Below are 16,682 nucleotides of genomic sequence, written 5' to 3' on the forward strand. Positions count from 1 at the left end.
ACAAGGGTTGCAGCTGTCAGTACAAAGTAGTCCTGACAGAAGGCTGGCAGCAGATTTCAGCACCGCCGAGAGCTGATCAGAATGTGCAGCGCATTACTGGGCTTCAGACACAAAGACAAAGAAACCTCTGCAATCCAGACTGCCTCCTCTGGGCTTTGGCTTTCTCCACAGATCCTTGGCTCTGCAAGAGTTGACTGGGTGGAGATTCCTACTTCTGTTTTTGACAGCTGGTTTTAACTCCAGGTAAGTGGAGCCTGGAGCTTTGGACTCAAACACGTATCCTTCGGTTTAACTAATACTGGCGAATGTGGATAGTGACAGCTAAGAAAGAAATTCTACAAATTTGTAAGTCATCCATTGGCTCTTCAATGTATCTTTTCATTCTAAGTATGTGAATTTTACTTTGATATGTTGGAACTTTCAAAGAAACATGAGAACAAAATGTCTTTTTTAATAATCTGTATGTATGATGTATAGCTTTATTCTCTCCTTTTGCAAACTCCTTTTTCACCTCTCATGAAAGAAGTGTGATTGTGAATAGGTCAGAAAACTGGCTAATACAACCTTCATGCAAGTTACCTAAAATGCACAAGAAGGCTCATAGGCAAGTGTGTTTTTATTCATTCTCAATGTGCCTTACAAGTCTCTGTCGTCTTTATTTCATATGTGTCTATTCAATCATTGTGCTTGATTTTACTGCCAATGTTTTTTGTGATTTGTTTTCTCAAAACCAATAAACTTGATTATAAAAAAAAAAAAAGAAAATGCAGGCAGGGGAGGGGGAGGAATAGGGATCACTGATTGGACCATCTGGAGTCACCAGAGAATTGGGAACACCACATCTGATTCCCACTGTTATTTCACATTTCCACCAGACTTTCACCCTAATATTTCATCTGTTTCCACTGGTCGCCCCACCAGCTTGTAGTCCAGATGGGTGCAATGACTCCTGTTACCAGTCCACTTCAGGCCACCGGTAGTGAGGGCCATCAAGTGTTAAACTGTTCGATAACAAAAGGGTGCAGGGTTCTTCTAGCCCCTGGCCATCATAATAGAGCCACCTACATCTTCATAAGGGCACATCAAACTACATTTGGTGCCCTTATCACAGGGAACAGTGAGGTCACCTGCCCATAAATATCTGTTATTTTTGATTGAAAAACCTTCTTATACTTTCACTATGCTACCTAGGAGAACTCAACAGCCAGACACCTGAAACAAACGAATAAGGCTAACTGGGGAGTCTGTTTTCACCTTTGTTGGCAGACAACATTCAGTGCTGCCACAGCTACTGTCAATGTTGGTGGAGTGCCAGAGAACAAGAACTGAAAGGTTCATAGGAGGTCTTGCCATGAAGGGAATTCTCCAGCCCCAAATGATTCAACATTGTGAAATCCTCTGCAGCACAACCTCTACAGGATCTTCTTCTTTTTCTGGAGCTCCTAAGCAAGTTCAAAGAGACAAGTACATTCTCTAAGCTTCTCTTTGGTGCAATCATACTTCGAGCTTGGTCATGGTTGGGGCTCATCAATGCTTAAACTGTGAACAATGAAAAAAGTGCAGGGGCCAAGTTTTTCTTAGAAGCTCACCAGAGGTGCTGCTGAATGCTGGGTTGCTGAATACCAGTGCTGCCTAGTCTGGACTCTAGCTCACGGCACTTTTTCCACCAACCTACACTTTCTATCTCTCAAGTGAAGGTGTGTTTGCATCTCTGCATTCTTCCTTTTGCACTGTTTTCATATTTTTCCTTCTTTTGTCTACCTTTTCTCCCTTTCTATCTCCTGCTCTCAGTCGAGGTCTGATGATGGAAAATAGGCATGGTTACCAAAAATGATTTCTGCTGGTCTTCACCTCAAAACACTGGCACAAATTAAACACTACAAACACCTTGAATGTAGGGTGAAATTACATCTATAGCAAGGCTCAAGAGCAATGCCAATGCCACAGTAAATCATCTTCACTAAAAATATGCACCACTTTTACGTTAAATCTAGTGAAAAAGACAGAATTGACAAAAGCCCACATCTCCCCTTTTAATCTGAACTGAACTGAAACTAAGATTTAAGTAGAACACACTTCTAGACTTCTAGAGTGCCCTAGAGTAGTGTAGACTATCCCATAATCTATACCACACATAAGAACAAGAACTTGAATACAGGTGGATTACTAACTAATTTTAATCATCTGTACCAGAGGGTGGCCTTCCAGCATGGCCGCACTGGCCATTGTAGCATTACCTCAGTGGGCAGCAGGGTAGGGGTCAGCTTTCACAGCAGGATGGGCTGCCATGGCCCAACCATGCCCTCATGTTCCTCATTCTAGATGCAGCCTCCTGCAGTGCAGGCTTACTTGACTATTTTTTGCCAAGGCTAATTTTGGTTTCCAGTCCTTCCCTGACATCCAAAAATCTGAAAATACAAAAAAAGGCCAGTGTTTTAAGATAGATTTTCAGAGCCATGCCTGCAATCTGTAGGATAGCTGATTCTTGAACATATCAGCGCCCAGGAGTATGAGTCGATGTTTTTCCAAAACCAGCTTTTTCAACCATCCAGCAAATTGAGGTTATGGTTTTCCAGATTGATTTTAGAAAATAGGCATGCTCGGTTTTTTAAGCACTGTAAGAAGCTGGCTCTGTATATAGTGGACCAAAACAAGGTACACTGTGTAAATAGTACAGGGAAACCCCAATTGGTTTACAGAGGCACAAATGATATCCCAGTTACTCTCTTGTGTGGTATTGTGGTCGAGCAGTTAAGCATTGCAGAGGGTGGTGCTAATCATTTATTGAAGTACACAAAGGCAATAAATGAGACACACACTCAAGAATAAATCCGAGACCAATTTAGAAAAACAAGTTGTATTTTTATATACATTTTGATATAAGAACTTTGTTACCAAGTAAGTACTTTTTAAAATATCGATTTTAGTAGGTAAGTAAAATGTTCACTTAAATGCGTCTTTAAGCACAATGCTTTCCTATGGGAGAAAAGACATGTATAGCATACAGTCATTTGCGTTTGGTTTCTGGGGTCTCCTTTGGAACTGAGAGTCGTAAGAGGCCAAGGTTCAAGGTAGCACCAGCAGTTACTCGTTACCCGCCCTAGGGTGTCCAGGTGCAGAATTGGTGGTCGGGTTGGTAGCTGTGCGTGCTACACCAGTAGAAGGAAGGGGGGGCCACTTAGAAACAGGCTAGAGAGGGAGACTTGGGAACAAGTCCGGGAGCTCCCAATGGGGGGCTCAGGTCACACAGATCCTGGGGACAAAAGGGCACAGCTGGATGGTCGGTAACCGTGCTGGGATGCTCAGATACAGAGTAGAAAGGTCAGCTGAGCTCTGTGTGTCCTTGAGCCTTGCAGTTGAGGGTGCAAAAATCAGGACAGCTGGGCCACTCTGGAAGTGGATCTCTGCAGTGCTGATGTCCCTTGATGGCTGCCTTGTCTCTGAGTCATTGGAGTCCTAACTGGACTCACATGGTCTCTGCTTGCTGCAAGGGGTCCGGTACCCCAGTTATTGGTCCTCAGCAGATCCGGTTGACTCTGTTGTCCTCTCACTTGGTGGGGGGACAGATCTGACCTTCAGGGGTACAGGGTTCTCTTCCTGGGGGGCTGCTGTGTCAGGCTGGCCTGGGAGCAGCAACTCAGTAGGCCAAACTTTGCATTATGGTGCCTGCGGACTGCAGGGGAGTAGCTCCGCTATTCCCAAGGGAGATTTGCTCGGAATTTGCTAAGTGCTGGCAGCCCATTGGTGTTCTTGACAGGAGTTCAGCTGCAGGATGAGTTGCTGGGTCGCGATTGTCAAGACTTAGTGGGGCAAGCAGGGTTTGGCGCTAACTGTTCACAGCAGTATTCTGTATGGGCTGCTAACCTTAAGGGTGTCTACACCCTCTATAGGACCACTTCCTGTAGGATTTTCGCATAGTCCTGAACCAGAAAGCCTAATTCTGCCAAAACTAAGATAATGGAATTTTAAAAGTCGTGTCCACTTCAGATAGCCTACCCTTGAGGTGGCACATGCCTGAGAGGGGGACTTGCCTTCTGACTTGCTAATTTTCCTCCCTGTACTGGAACAAAATGGGCCCGGGCAGTAGGTGGTACCTCTGCCTGGGGAAGCCGTGGGTCGCATATCAAATGTACCAAAGGCCTTTGAAGCCTCCTGCCTTCTTATGCTGATCACTTAGCCATCCTGCATGGAGGAGGTGACAACACCTCCGGCCAGAGCAGGCACTGTTTCTGCCCTCGGAGAGCGCAAGCTTTTATCTGCAGGGGTTCAGAAACCTGCCTGTGTTGGCAGGCTGGTCTAAACCAGTCAGCCAGCAAACTAGTAGTTGATAGGTTTTTGGCAGGTACCTTTGAGGTACCCTCTGGTTGAATGTATTAATAAGTCTATCACAGGAGTCAGTGTGGATTTATAAATAGAATTTGTTTGATACCAAACATCTCTGTTTCAGTGAAGCCATCATGTAGCTGGGAAACGTGTTTTTACCAGTGTCCAGCATATGTACTCAAAATGGCTTCCCTGTTCACTTGTAATATCTAAGAATCGACTTAGACATCACAGGAGCATACCTACTCATGCAGGTATGTCTAACCATGTAGTATAGTGCACCCTATTTTAGAGCTGTAAGACCTGCTGTAGGGTTGACTTACCTATACTGTATGCACTGGCTGCAGGCATGGCACACAGGGGCTGTTTAAATAAAGCTGGAGAAGATGGGAAAACTCTGGTCGATTTGGACTCTATTGTTCACATACCTATCGGGCTGTGCACCCTGGGTTGGGAAACCTGGCGAGGCTCCAGCATTACCAAGGATAAGTATAACACGCACAGACGGAGGGCGTTCCAGGGTGGCACGCCAACAACTAGCCTTGAGCATAATTGAAGGAACATTAAATGTCGGTGTGCATTCTACTAGAGTCTGTTATGTATTTGTACCTTTTTCCGTCCACATTGTAGTTTGCACCCTTTCTGAAGTAGGAGAGCAACCAGCAATCGGAGATATAATGTTTCAAAACATGAACATGAAAACACATGAGGTTCATACCAGGATCATATTTTAATGTAAAAATGAACACTTGAAAATTGCACTGCAGGTTTTACGTTTTTTAGCTACAGTTTGGTAAAGTAGGTCATGGTGTTTTATAATGTCTGTATTTTGTATGAATTATTGTTTAAATGATTAGCATTTCATTAGGTTATGAATTGTTTCGCAACATTAATTAAGTGTTTTTGTGGGGCTTAGAGCTCTCTTCCTGAAAGAATAAAGTTTGAGTATTTCTTTTCGGTTTTCACGGGTAAAGGGTCATGTGATACGGTCACATGACGAATTTCACATATAGCATACACACGAGTGGTGGTTTGAATGGAGCATGCTCCCAATGCTAGATATGCTGAGTCTTTTACTGGTAAGGATATGTGTTATTTTGTTATTTTTAATTATGTTTATTTTTCATTTTGGGCATTGGGTAAAGTGCCACCTGGGTTATTTCGATGCATGTCACTATGGCATTAAAGAAAGGTTTTTGTTGTGAGTGCAAAGAGGTCAGCACAGTGATTTAAAGGGGGATTTGAATAGCAGTTTCTGCACTTGGGTCGGTGAAATATTCACACAAAGGGTGCACGTCTTTGGAGTACACTGGAGTTTGGTTGAAGTTCAGTATTTCATTTCTTGTTAACATTGGGTACACGCAGTGCTCAAGTGTTGATTCACTTTTATTGTAGGACCCCTGAAGAAGGGCACCTGACTGCCTGAAATGCATTGGGATAAATATCTCCATGTTGAAATATATGGAAATATGCACCTACATGTGTATTTGGAGTAAAGCTGTTATGGCACTCGTCGAAGCTAATTGAAGATTGAAGAAGAGAGATTCAGGATCACTTTGGATGACTGTTTAAATAAAGATGGAGAAGATGGGAAAACTCTGGTTGATTTGGACTCTATTGTTCACATACCTTTCGGGCTGTGCATCCTGGGTTGGGGACCCTGAGGAGGCTCCAGCATTACACAGGGGGTGTGCCATGTCATGTCTTCACTTTTCTCTGCACCATGGCACACAGCCTGCAAGGGCAGTTTGCATGTTGGTGCTAAGAGGTCACTTAGGGAGGCACAATGCATGCTGCAGCCCTTAGGGACCCATCATACTATAGATACCAGGGGTACCATTTACTTGGGACTTACAGGGGGTGCGAAAGGTAAAGCCAATTGGGGAACAATTCTACAGTTTTAGGGAAAGAAATCAAGCACTGGGGACCTGGTTACCATTGCACTTCTGTCAAAATTGCATCAGATACCAGGCAAAAAGTGGGGTGACTGTCAAAATGGGACACTTTCCTGCAACTACTTAAACTCTTGTGGCACGTTTTTTTCAATCCTTGCACAAACCATCACTATTATTAATTGCTGCATCGCCTTCAATTTTCTCCAGGTGAATTTTGGCAGGCGAAACCTGAAAATACCCAGTAAATACTGATACATGTAGAGTTTGCTGTGAAAAGTACCAACATCTGTGTGTTATTCCTCACTTGGATGGAAAACCTCATGTCTGCAGTTATTTATCGGGCCCATAAATACCGATCTCCAGGTGCATCAGTCTTTATCGTAGCCAATAAATAACTCATTCCTCACTGAGCCTCTCATAATGAGAGCACAAAACTATGAGAGAGAGAGAGAGAGAGAGAGAGAGAGAGAGAGAGAGAGAGAGTGTGCGTGTGCGCGCGCGCCACCCCTCTTCTTCGCCACAGTGGTTAGCCCTTAATATGGGATTTGTAAGAGGACATCTCGCGAGAGTTGATCACAGTTCTGCACCGTGCAGAGCATCAGATTACAGGCACACAGACTGGTCCTCTCTTTCCACTGTGGCTGACAGCCAGCGTTTCTTGACTCTGCACTTATAAATGTGCCCACAGGAGACCGTAAATAATGCCGCTTGGTGACATAACTCACTTTGCTGCCACATGAGTGGAATGACCCATAACTTGTGGCTGAACAGGAGTTATGGAGGTAAAAGAAATCTGTAACCACAACATGTTCAGTGTACTCGAGTGACGACCCAGGATTCGGTTGCCATAATCTGCTGCACTTTTTGATGAAAACATGGTCGTGTTCTAAACAAAATGTACACAGAATAGTGGTTTCAAATTAGTTCATCAGGTAATTTTGAAAGGACCCTTCTAGTCAAATTATCTCACAACATTTTTCATGAAACTTGAGAAAATGTACTCCCTTTTCTTTTTTAAAGATCATATCACAAGACAGTTTATTTTATTAGTTTTTTATCTCTTTTATTTTAGACTTATAGCTAAATTGTTGAATGTGTGTGATGCAAATATACTAACAATCGATATAACGAAGTATAAATGTAGCTGAAATTGTATAGAATGACGATGGAAATATACAACCAAATAAATGAAGTCAATCGTATAATTCAGGCTGTCCAACACAAAATGCCCAGCAGCTTCTTTCCTGTCAAAGCTTGGTAGCTAAATCACACTGATGAACTCCAAACAGGGTCGACGGCGTCTATGATTCTTGGCCATTTTTGAGATGTGTTTGTTCTTCTCCAATAATGTTACATTTGAAAGGATCCAGCCTTTGGATAATAATAACATTATTCAAAGCATCAACTTGCAATGACAGAAGGTAGAGTGGGTCCTCCTCAGAGAGAAAGTGTATGCACAGCCTCTGCCATTGCACTGAATCTGGGGTGCACGTCTACAACGTATTATGCATGCAAGTGTTTAGCACATAGTCAAAGAGAAATTTATTGGAAAAGATGCCAGTAAAAGAAGTAAGAACTGCAAAATCACTTTTTGTTCACGTGCAAAGGGTATCTTATTGGGAATAAATTAGGTTTCCAACAGTAATGGAGAATACCCAACCAAGATGTCTGCTGATTCGCGAAACAGTAACACTGGGAGAATGAGCTATCAGGAGCAAAGTAAAGTAGGCAGCAGGCAGTGCAATGAGGCATGAACATGGTGTGTCAATGACAATGCCATGGTGCTTTAGGTGCTGGTGATGTCATTTCCTGTTGCTGCCAGCCAACTTCTAGAGACTTGTACCTGGGTGTGGTACAAATACATGACTTTAACCCAAGCACTAGGACCTTGTGAGTCGCATTGGTCCACAGCTGCTGGAACGCAAGTAGCCTGTTTTCCCACCCACATTACTCTTCTTAATGTGTCTTGTGGTGGCCAATGAATTAAAGGGTGGGTTTAGGACTTCTTTATTTTTGGGGTGCGTTTGTTATTTTACTGTGGCAAGGTAATAGCAGCTGAGTGTGTGGATGTTGGTGTCCACATTGGGATCCTAAAAAATAACAATGGTCTTCCTGTGCTTTTGATGTGCTTGGTACGCTATAAAGCTTAATTTCAGCTGATATTGTCATTGCCTTTGCCCCAGGGATATATACTGTGTATTTTTGTACAGATCTCTAGGCTTTTATTGTAGCACTGTTGCACTTTGCATTGACTCATGGTGCGAGGGGAAGGGTGACAGGTTCTGACCTAATATATAAGCTTATGGCCTTCCCAGAGCTGTCCCCTAGAGATCAGCGAGGCGTTGATCCATTCGATGACCAAGCACCTTCAACCTTCATTATTGGTATGACTTATCAGCTTCAATAATTTGACTAGATATGTCCTTCCAGCTCTGTGTCGTAGGAATTGACAGAAGACAGGATTTGGGGCCAGTTGTACTGTTCTCTGAGTCGCATGGCAGCACTTTTTATCCCTGTATCGGTGATGCAACCTGGGCAATTTTAGGCCTGTGAATAATCCATCAAAGCAAAGGCCACTTGTAAGGATTTGGAGACACCCTCCCTCATTAATATTCATGAGGGAACTTTTCCTCAGTGAATCCTTGGGAATGCCAGTAAATGCGGAGATAGGGACAGGGTGGGGCAGGGGACCGCCAGCTCTGCATTCGAACTGGCACAGCAGTGCTCCAGCAAACATTGTCCTGGCTTAACTGAGCATTCTGAGAGTTCGACCACAGGCTGCGAACAGCGAGCTCCAATACCAGGAGAGCGGGCGCTAGCTCAAGGCGCTAGCACTGCACCATAGAGCTTGTGCTTAAGATAGCGCAATTTCTTTTAAAATGGCCACACATTTCCTTTGTAGGCCACACCACGAGAGGGCCCGTGAAACTACACATTATGTGAACATGACATTTATATGTTCTGCTGCCGTAAGCGCCTCATAGGGATAGTCTCTAGTAAAATCAAACCTAGACAAAAATGACTGAAAATAAAGATATGTTGCTTTCCTTGTTCTCATTTTAAGACATAGCAGTTGTATCACATATGCTTTGCTGTCCTTTTCTTATTTTTATATGTACCTTTTTTTTTTTTTTTAAGTGCTCCAACAAGTTGTCTTTTTCTCTGCTGGTCAAAAAAATGGCGTCTCGTATTTCTTTTGAAAACAAATACTTGTTGAAAGCTTGGACAAAGGAGCGCATGAGAGCGAGGAGCTTTCGGAGGGTCTGATCCCCTATCATTGACATGCTGACAATGTGACCTTTGACAGGCCATTTAACCCCGTCCTTCACGCAGCCCCTTCCGCACAGCTCTGTCTTCACGCCAGTCACTGGGAGGGAGGTCTGGGCAGGATAAAAACCGAAGGGGGGGGGGGGGGGGGGGGAGGGGCATGTTTACCAAAGGAAACAATTACCAGCCATTGCAGTAGCCCATCAACCACCAGCTGTAAGAAAAGCAAACACTGCCCACAGCATGTGAAACGTTTGTAAATGAGATAGATGTCACCCCTCTCTTCGCCATGGTACAATCTGGATGTGCAACTGCTGTAAAGTCGAAGTTCAATGACAGTCAGGGTTGTAACTCAGCACCTTGTTCAAGCAGCAAAACAAAAGGCAATGACAGTGCAAGTCACAACGAATTCTAGCTGGGGGTCTAGATGCGTGTACACTGACTGTGGCACGTGGCAGCACGCGCATACCATGCTGTGGGGTAGCAAAACTCTTCTGCGAGAATCACACAGCACAGGATGACAGCATGTGAAGCGGAAAGCAGAATCATACCAGAGAATGCACCTAGAAATGCCAAAGGGTGCTCATGCCAACCAGAGTTGAATGACCTTTGCTAGGGTAGCACGTGGGCAAAAACAAATGTGGCGCCCTCGCGGCGGCTGGTGAATAAAGTGTGGCAGCAGGGACCCCTTTTGTGTTCACAGGTCAGTCCCCGGCTGATGGTATCAGAGCAGTGATTGGCCTCTGAAGACAAACTTTTCCTCACCTCCCCCATCTCACCGGATTCACTCTCAGCTTAGACAAGATGTTTGTTTCGGGGAGAGGCGTGTTGGTGTGGGAGGGCAGGAGGTGAGAAGCAGGTGGGTGGCATGTTGCAAACATCGCATGTGGCATGTAAGCATGACTTAATGCAGACAGCTTTGTGCTCCTCTCTGAAGCTTGTTGGGTTGGGCCCTGCTCCCCCACACACCAAAAGCCCTTCATTTTACTCACACTTGCTCCTGAAAATGCAATATGGAATTCTGATGCTACAGCTTATGCATATAAACGTGAGCACTAACGCTAACCTTATGCTGCTGAACATGCGAGATAGTGCTAATGCTAAGGCTTATGCTCCTGAACAAGACATATGATGATAACTCCAACCCTTATGCTCTTGTAGATGCCATGGAGGGCTAATGCTTATGCTTCTGAAAATGCATGGTGTTCTTTTAATGCTCAGTATCCTTAAAATGGCAAGGGGTGCTAATGCTACCGGTTGTGCTAGCGAAGATGCCAGGCCGTACTAAAGCTACCTGTCAAGCTTCTGAAGATGCCATGGAGTGCTGATGCTACCCGCTATGCTTCTGAGTTGTCGTGGGGGCTAATTCTACCGGTTGTGCATAGCTAATACTACCGGTCATGCTTCTGAAGATGCCGTGGAGGGCTAATGCTACCCGTCAGGCCTCTGAAGATGCCATGGAGTGCTAATGCTACCCGTCATGCTTCTGAAGATGCCATGGAGGGTTAATGCTATCCGTCATGCTTCTGAAGGTGCCATGGAGTGCTAATGCTACCCGTCATGCTTCTGAAGATGCCATGTCGTGCTAATGCTACCCGTTATGCTTCTGAAGATGCCATGGAAGGCTAATGCAACCCGTTATGATTCTGAAGATGCCATGGAGGGCTAATGCTATCCGTCATGCTTCTGAAGATTCCATGGAGTGCTAATGCTACCCGTCATGCTTCTGAAGATACCATGGAGTGCTGATGCTACCCGTCATGCTTCTGAAGATAGCATGGAGTGCTGATGCTACCCGTCATGCTTCTGAAGATGTCATGGAGTGCTGATGCTACCCGTCATGCTTCTGAAGATGCCATGGAGTGCTGATGCCACCGGTTGTGCTTCTAAAGATGCCATGGAGGGCTAATGCTACCCGTCATGCTTCTGAAGATTCCATGGAGTTCTAATGCTACCCGTCATGCTTCTGAAGATGCCATGTCGTGCTAATGCTACCCGTTATGCTTCTGAAGATGCCATGGAAGGCTAATGCAACCCGTTATGATTCTGAAGATGCCATGGAGGGCTAATGCTATCCGTCATGCTTCTGAAGATTCCATGGAGTGCTAATGCTACCCGTCATGCTTCTGAACATGCCATGTCGTGCTAATGCTACCCGTTATGCTTCTGAAGATGCCATGGAAGGCTAATGCAACCCGTTATGATTCTGAAGATGCTATGGAAGGCTAATGCTACCGGTTATTCTTGTGAATATGCCATGGAGGGCTAATACTAATTGTTATTCTTCTGAAGATGCCATTGAGTGCTGATGCTACCCGTCATGCTTCTGAAGATGCCATGAAGTGCTGATGCTACCCGTCATGCTTCTGAAGATGCCATGGAGTGCTGATGCTACCCGTCATGCTTCTGAAGATAGCATGGAGTGCTGATGCTACCCGTCATGCTTCTGAAGATACCATGGAGTGCTGATGCTACCCGTCATGCTTCTGAAGATGCCATGGAGTGCTGATGCTACCCGTCATGCTTCTGAAGATGCCATGGAGTGCTAATGCTACCCATCATGTTTCTGAAGATGCCATGGAGTGCTGATGCTACCCGTCATGCTTCTGAAGATACCATGGAGTGCTGATGCTACCCGTCATGCTTCTGAAGATAGCATGGAGTGCTGATGCTACCCGTCATGCTTCTGAAGATGTCATGGAGTGCTTATGCTACCCGTCATGCTTCTGAAGATGCCATGGAGTGCTGATGCTACCCGTCATGCTTCTGAAGATGCCATGTCGTGCTAATGCTACCCGTTATGCTTCTGAAGATGCCATGGAAGGCTAATGCAACCCGTTATGATTCTGAAGATGCCATGGAGGGCTAATGCTATCCGTCATGCTTCTGAAGATTCCATGGAGTGCTAATGCTACCCGTCATGCTTCTGAAGATACCATGGAGTGCTGATGCTACCCGTCATGCTTCTGAAGATAGCATGGAGTGCTGATGCTACCCGTCATGCTTCTGAAGATGTCATGGAGTGCTGATGCTACCCGTCATGCTTCTGAAGATGCCATGGAGTGCTGATGCCACCGGTTGTGCTTCTAAAGATGCCATGGAGGGCTAATGCTACCCGTCATGCTTCTGAAGATTCCATGGAGTGCTAATGCTACCCGTCATGCTTCTGAAGATGCCATGTCGTGCTAATGCTACCCGTTATGCTTCTGAAGATGCCATGGAAGGCTAATGCAACCCGTTATGATTCTGAAGATGCCATGGAGGGCTAATGCTATCCGTCATGCTTCTGAAGATTCCATGGAGTGCTAATGCTACCCGTCATGCTTCTGAAGATGCCATGTCGTGCTAATGCTACCCGTTATGCTTCTGAAGATGCCATGGAAGGCCAATGCAACCCGTTATGATTCTGAAGATGCTATGGAAGGCTAATGCTACCGGTTATTCTTGTGAATATGCCATGGAGGGCTAATACTAATTGTTATTCTTCTGAAGATGCCATTGAGTGCTGATGCTACCCGTCATGCTTCTGAAGATGCCATGAAGTGCTGATGCTACCCGTCATGCTTCTGAAGATGCCATGGAGTGCTGATGCTACCCGTCATGCTTCTGAAGATAGCATGGAGTGCTGATGCTACCCGTCATGCTTCTGAAGATACCATGGAGTGCTGATGCTACCCGTCATGCTTCTGAAGATGCCATGGAGTGCTGATGCTACCCGTCATGCTTCTGAAGATGCCATGGAGTGCTAATGCTACCCATCATGTTTCTGAAGATGCCATGGAGTGCTGATGCTACCCGTCATGCTTCTGAAGATACCATGGAGTGCTGATGCTACCCGTCATGCTTCTGAAGATAGCATGGAGTGCTGATGCTACCCGTCATGCTTCTGAAGATGTCATGGAGTGCTGATGCTACCCGTCATGCTTCTGAAGATGCCATGGAGTGCTGATGCTACCCGTCATGCTTCTGAAGATGCCATGGAGTGCTAATGCTACCCATCATGTTTCTGAAGATGCCATGGAGTGCTGATGCTACCCGTCATGCTTCTGAAGATACCATGGAGTGCTGATGCTACCCGTCATGCTTCTAAATATGCCATGGAGGGCTAATGCTACCCGTCATGCTTCTGAATATGCCATGGAGTGCTGATGCTACCGGTTGCGCTTCTAAAGATGCCATGGAGGGCTAACGCCACCCGTCATGCTTCTGAAGATGCCATGGAGTGCTGATGCTACCCGTCATGCTTCTGAAGATGCCATGGGGTGCTAATGCCACTCGTCATGCTTCTGAAGATGCCCTGGCGTGCTGATGCTACTGGTTGTGCTTCTAAAGATGCTACGGAGTGCTAATACTATCTCTTGTACATCTGGAAAGGCCATAGATGCTAATACGTATTCTATATGTTCGTGAAATCATCATAGAGTGCTAATGCTAACCTCTAGTCCTCAGGAAATACCATGGAGTGATAATGCTATCCAGTAGTCTCATGAAAATGCCACGGAGTGCTAATGCCCTTTAAGATGCCAAAAGGACTAATTCTAAAACCTAGTCTCCTGATAATTCCTTGGAGTGGAAATGCCAACTCTTTTTGTCATTATTAACCAGCCCAGGAGCAGTGCAGGAGCCTACCCTGAGGTCCATACAGTGCACCAGAGCTATTGATGGAACATAGAGTACACAGTCCAAATCTGAGCAGCATACAGGACAGAATTCTAGCCTGTGGACCATCCCTAGGAGCGCACAGCATACTATCACATTCCGTGGAATAATCAATGCACCAGCCCATCCCAAGGAATATACAGCTCACTGTCTGTCCGAGGGAACATAACATGCACCAGCCCATTCAAAGTAACACACAGAGCCCTAATCAGTACCAAGGAACAAACCGTGCACCAGTGCTTCCCAAGTTACATATAGGCTACCATCACTTCCCACATACCATACTGTGCACCAGCCCATCCCAAGGAACATACAGTGCACTAGTCTATCCCAAGAAAAAAACTGTGCACCAGCCCATCCCAATTTACATATAGGCTACCATCACTTCCCATATACCAAACTATGTGCTAGCCCATCCCAAGGAACATACAGTGCACTAATCTATCCCAAGGAACAAACCGTGCACCAGCCCACCCCAAGTTACATATAGGCTACCATCACTTCCCATATACCATACTATGTGCTAGCCCTTCCCAAGGAACATACAGTGCACTAGTCTATCCCAAGAAACAAACTGTGCACCAGCCCATCCCAATTTACATATAGGCTACCATCACTTCCCATATACCAAACTATGTGCTAGCCCATCCCAAGGAACATGCAGTGCACTAATCTATCCCAAGGAACAAACCGTGCACCAGCCCACCCCAAGTTACATATAGGCTACCATCACTTCCCATATACCATACTATGTGCTAGCCCTTCCCAAGGAACATACAGTGCACTAGTCTATCCCAAGGAATAAACCGTGCACCAACCCATCCCAGGTTACACATAGGCTACCATCACTTCCCATATACCATACTATGTGCTAGCCTGTTCCAAGGAACATACAGTGCACTAGTCTCTCCCAAGAAACAAACTGTGCACCAGCCCATCCCAAGTTGCATATAGGCTACCATCACATCCCATGAAGCATACAGTGCACTATTTTATCATTCATAAGATACAGTGCAACATTCTATGCTATGCCAAGGAGCAAACAGTGCACAAGTCCATCCCAATATACATACAGGCTACCATCACTTCCCATAAAACTTACTATGCACCAGCCTATCCAGATTAACAAAGAGTGCACAGGTCCATCCCAAGGAACAAACACTGCACCAGCCCATTCCAAGTAACATGGGGTACCATCACATCCTATGAAACATACAATGCACCATTTTATCATGTGTGACATGCAGTGCACCAGTCTATCCCAAGGAACAAATAGGACATTGTCCTATTAATGGGACCCAATCTCACCTTAGTGGACCAAGTCGTGTTACACCTCAATACAATGAAATATGTGTGCTTTACACTAAATAATAAAACACACCCCACTAACCAAGGCTTCTCCAAATGTAAATACTGTTTTCAGTGAAGTGGAAAGACCTCTACTCAGGATATCAGGGGAATAAATATTCTGCTTGAAATGTGCATAGTAAAAAAACAGGTTTGTCACATGCGCAAACCAAAGTACAATCATTGAAATCGGGCCCATTTTAGGTCAGAGTCCGCAATCTGAGCCATGAAATCGTTTGTCACTTTAATGTTATCTAAAAACTACAGCCTGGCAGTTCTTTTTATTGGGGAAAGGCTGCAATAGAACTGTTTGGAAGTTCACCCTCTGATACTAGAGAAACTAGAACTGATAACGATTCGACCAGTAATCCCTATTCGACTAGGACCATATTACTAGAGATGTGGCGTTATAGCAAGTAAGATCTCTGACCCTCGGTCTAGGTCCACTCTCTCCCCGCAGCTCTGCTGTGCCGTCTCTTGCCTCCAGACCCCGACCTCCTCCTAGGGAGGTTTGAGGCTGCTGTCTGCTCCTGCACCTGCTGCCCGCTCCAACTGGGACCAGACTGCCTGCAACCACCTTTCTCAGCCAGTTTTTTCTTCTTAATTTTTCCCTGTTGTGCCACTGTTATTGTGCCCATCTGTGTCTTGCTCTAATTCCACCACCGTTTTTATTCTCTCGCGGAATTTCCCTGCTCCCGCCTCCCAGCCTCTCCTCCCTCCCACCTTCCCTACTTAATAGCGGCAGCTGACGCGTCGAAGGCTCACCAAAGGCAAGACCGCCTGCGTCTGTCTGCGACTCGACCGCGGCCTGCACCATGAACCCTGGACCTCCAACTACCCATCGCTACGACACCACCACCCTCCTTGCACTCAACCCTGGAAGACTTAGAGAATGCCAACAGGCCTCGCCGAACACGACCCACGGCCAGTTCTCCTGCCTCCACTGCCACCAGACCCTCACCACCACCCCGGCCTTCAACACCGCTGACGCCAGCATCAGCCACACCCTAAAATGCATCCTCCTCAATGTACGCTCCGTACACAAACACACCATGGAAATCTGGAACCTACTTGACTCTCTCTCACCTGACATCGCCTTCTTCACAGATACCTGGACCAATGCATCCTTCGCCCCCAACATCAGCACCGCCATCCCAGCCGGATACAAGATCCAGAGGAAAGACCGCCCCA

At 45.7% G+C, this 16,682-nt stretch overlaps 1 protein-coding gene across 2 annotated transcripts in view; it reads right to left on the reverse strand.

Moving 5' to 3' along the window:
• Window positions 1-16,682, reverse strand: part of ROR1 (ROR family WNT receptor 1) — a 665,735-nt gene that overhangs the window by 629,469 nt on the left and 19,584 nt on the right. The window lies entirely within an intron of this gene.

The sequence above is a fragment of the Triturus cristatus genome, chromosome 4_2, assembly GCF_964204655.1.
Source record: "Triturus cristatus chromosome 4_2, aTriCri1.1, whole genome shotgun sequence".
In the NCBI taxonomy this organism is placed as follows: domain Eukaryota; kingdom Metazoa; phylum Chordata; class Amphibia; order Caudata; family Salamandridae; genus Triturus; species Triturus cristatus.